This window comes from Urocitellus parryii, chromosome 4 (genome assembly GCF_045843805.1).
Source record: "Urocitellus parryii isolate mUroPar1 chromosome 4, mUroPar1.hap1, whole genome shotgun sequence".
Taxonomy (NCBI): Eukaryota; Metazoa; Chordata; class Mammalia; order Rodentia; family Sciuridae; genus Urocitellus; species Urocitellus parryii.
The window spans coordinates 116,641,274-116,645,245 of NC_135534.1; the positions used below are offsets into that span (position 1 = coordinate 116,641,274).

The 3,972-nt window shown below is 47.3% G+C and overlaps 1 pseudogene; it reads left to right on the top strand.

The window, feature by feature from the left end:
- The first annotated feature begins 650 nt into the window (after positions 1 to 650).
- On the top strand, positions 651 to 1,808 carry LOC113185324 (growth arrest-specific protein 7 pseudogene; annotated as a pseudogene).
- Positions 1,809 to 3,972: the final 2,164 nt, after the last annotated feature.

Sequence of the window (3,972 nt, forward strand, 5' to 3'; positions counted from 1 at the left end):
TGGCAGAGCCTGCAGAAACCGGAGCCTGGATCTGTGAGTTTGCAGCTAGGTCTGCATCGGCCTGAGCCTAGCAATCCAGTGGGAAGTGCAGAAACTGGAGGCTGGATCTTGGGTCACGCGTCCTGCTTCCCTGCATGTTGAAGTTTGCGCATTAGAGAAGCGCATGAAGGCTAGTTTCTGGAAACCTTCAGGGACACTTCAAATCTACAGAGTAGAAACTATCCTGCCTCAGAACCACACGGCTAGATGGGAAGACGCACAAACAAAATGAAAAAACAAGGGAATAAGTGCTCCAAACAAACGAAGCTGCTCCCATAAGAGAATCCATCGAAGAAATATCAGAGAAGGAGTTGAGGATGTGTTTGGTAAAACTGTTCTACAACTTAAAGAATTATATAAGAGAGCAGGCACAGGAGTTTTTCAGTAAAATAACAGATTCGCTTCAGGAGATGAAAGATCACTTCTGTAAAGATATATTAGAGGTCCTGAAAAGAAATAAAGAAGAAATCCTTGAAGTGAAGGAATCACTACACCAACTTAAAAGTTCAATGGAAAGTATCACCCACAGACAAGACCATTTGGAAGTTAGAACCTCAGGCAATGAAGACAAAATATATAATCTTGAAAATAAAGTTGACACCACAGAGAAGATGATAAATTGCGTGACATTCCCTCACCCAGACACCATGCCTGAACAGCAACTGCTAAAGCCAACCGAGTGGAGCTACTGTGACTACTTCTGGGCTGATAAGAAGGATCCCCAAGGCAATGGCATAGTGGCTGGGTTCGAACTGCTGCTCCAAAAGCTACTGAAGGGCAAATAAATGCAGAAAGAAATGTCTGAATTCCTCTGAGAGAGGATAAAGATTGAAGAAGAATATGCAGAGAACTTGGCTAAGCTCTCTCAGAACTCCTTGGCTGCACAGGAGGAAGACTCCTTGGGAGAAGCCTGAGCCCAGGTGAAGAAGAGTCTGGCAGATGAAGCAGAAGTTCATCTCAAGTTCTCCGCCAAGCTTCACAGCGAGGCAGAGAAGCCCCTAATGAACTTTTGTGAGAACTTCAAGAAAGACATGAAAAAGTGTGACCACCGTATCGCTGACCTCCGCAAGCAGCTCGCCAGCCGCTACGCGTCGGTGGAGAAGGCCCGGAAAGCCCTCACAGAGCGGCAGAGAGACCTGGAGATGAAGACCCAGCAGCTGGAGATCAAGCTGAGCAACAAGACAGAGGAGGACATCAAGAAGGCATGGAGAAAGTCCACACAGGCTGGCGATGACCTCATGCACTGTGTGGACCTCTACAACCAAGCGCAGTCCAAGTGGTTTGAAGAGATGGTGACCACCACTTTGGAGCTGGAGCGGCTGGAGGTGGAGAGGGTGGAGATGATCCGGCAACATCTGTGTCAGTACACACAGCTGCGGCATGAGACAGACATGTTCAACCAAAGCACAGTGGAGCCTGTGGACCAACTGCTTCAAAAAGTGGACCCGGCCAAAGACAGAGAGCCGTGGGTCAGAGAGCACAAAACGGGCAACATTTGCCCCAGGACATGGAGACCTAGATACGCCTGTGCGGCCCCAGGTGTCCTGCCCAGGAGGTCCTGCCCAGGAGAGGGGCTGGGGGTCCTGTGGAGAGGGTGTGATGGCTCCCCCGGGGTCAAGCTGCCCTCCCACCCACTCTCCTGTCCACTGAGGAGAGAGGAGAGAGCTGGCAATTCCAGAAGGGTGATCTGGATGGCTCAGCTGGGGAATCCCAAATATTCCCAGGCCAAGAAGACAGACCTGCAACCCTGCCCTTGTCTCCAAGACTGAAGCCCCCCCCAAACCCCGTGCCGTGCTTGTTGCTCTGAGAACAAACTGAGGCTGGAACTTTGTGGTCCCTGCTGAGTTCCATAGGGGTGGCCGTCACACACTTGTGCCCCTGGATGCCCCAAAGCCCATCCTTCACCTTTGTCTCCTGGGGCTTTGGAAGATCAGGGAAGGGCTGTCTCTGCCTCCAAGCCAATGTCAGGATCAGAGTCATGGATAGAAGGCGCCGTCAGCTCAGCCTGCACCTGGAATCCTTTATGGCCCTCTATTTTTCTCATTGCGTTCTGGGAGCCCAAATCTGGCTTTTCTTGGCCACTTTTCATCCCCATGGGTCTTGGGAAGGCCTGTTTTCTGTCTTCCCTGACCAACCCTGCCCAGAGAGGTCAGGATGGAACTACCTCATTTGGCAAATTAGCCCCAAGTCGGAGCATTGAATCACGGTTCCTATCAGACCAGGCATCATCTCTGAAGTCTCTGGAAATCCCGATCCCTCCATTCCTCAGCTGCTTTCTCAAGGGAGTCCCCACCCCCACCCTGCCACCCCTGCCCAGTCTCACTAGAGGGAGCTTTCCAAAGTTCTCTGCCAGGGAGACCTCCTCCAGCTGTGTGCATGTCCAAAAGCTTTGAGAGATGGAGATGAACCAGAAACCACATGGGGTCTGTCTCCCATGGTGTCCTGTCCAACACTGGGCTACCCTGACCCCCGCTCTCCCAGGCTGCCCACCAAGGATTTAATAGGGCTAGGTCAGTCCCACATGGGAGACAGGTTAGGGGCAAGTCTTTGTCAAGACTCCATCTGCTTATGCAAGATAGGGTTTGGACTGCTGTCCCTTGTATGAGCATTGCAGACTCTCTTTGCTATCCAGGCGTGTCCTGCCGCCTGGACCAGCTCCTCTGTCCATCTTCCCTGGAGAAGCCTGAGCCAAGCATGACTCGGGAAGCTTTTCAGCACTATCCCTGGGTTCAGCCTGCCACTTTCTTTCTCAACTACAGCAAACACCATCTCCACCATCTTAGCCTAGAGAATCAGCCTGAGGGGATTGGGAGAAAAAATTGACACAGTGAGCAAGGAACAGCTTCTAGCCAGAAACCCCTGCTCTTTCTTCATCTTTTCCCTTGATGGCTTTCGGCTTGACCCTTCTGTCTCCCATGGGGGCAGAATCTTTCCCTCCGTTTTAATTGCTAAGAATGGATGTTAATCTTGAATCCTTCAGCATCTCTTCCATTAGAATGGCTTTCTCATAGTTTATTTTAGAAAGATGTTCAATATACTAAAGCAAACCAGAAAAAAAAAATAGAACTAGGCTTACAGGGTGGAAGGGAAATGAATGGTGGGATAATTGAAGTAAACTAATCAGGGTAGGTTGACATGTATAACATATCCTTAAATTTTAGCACCTTGATAACGAATACAAGATTTATTTCTTGTCATAGTAACAGTTCAATGGGGTGTTCATGGCTAGGCAGCTACTATATTTCTCCTTCAAATGATTTTACAAAATATCAGGTGTATTTCATATAGAAAATTGTCTTTCATCATCCCAGAGATTCAAGGAGCTCCTCTTTAAGGGGAAATTTTATTGTCACAGTCCTCACCCTTAATTCTTACTAGCGAACTTTCCTTATCAGGTGAAAAGTTGGTTCCTTTTTTTTAATTTTTAATTTTTATTTATTCTAATTAGTTATAGATGACAGAAGAATGAAATTAAATTCATATCACATATAGAACACAATTTTTCATGTCTCTGGTTGAACACAAATTAGAGTCACACCATACATGTACTTAGGGTAATGATGTCCATCTCGTTCCACCATCTTTCCTATTCCCTTTCCCCCTCCCCCATCCCTTCCCTTTGCCCTATCTAAAGGTTGTCTATTCCTCCCATGCTACTCCCATCCCCATTATGAATTAGCATCCTTATATCAGAGAAGACATTTGGCATTTGGTTTTTTGGATTGGCTAACTTCACTTAGCATTATAGTCTCCAAACTCAATCCATTTACCTGCAAATGCCATGATTTTATTCTCTTTCAATGCTGAGTAATATTCCATTGTGTGTGTGTGTGTATATATATATATATATTACATTTTCTTTATCCATTCATCTCCGAAGGGCATCTAGGTTGGATCCACAATTTAGCTATTGTGAATTGTGCTGCTACAAAC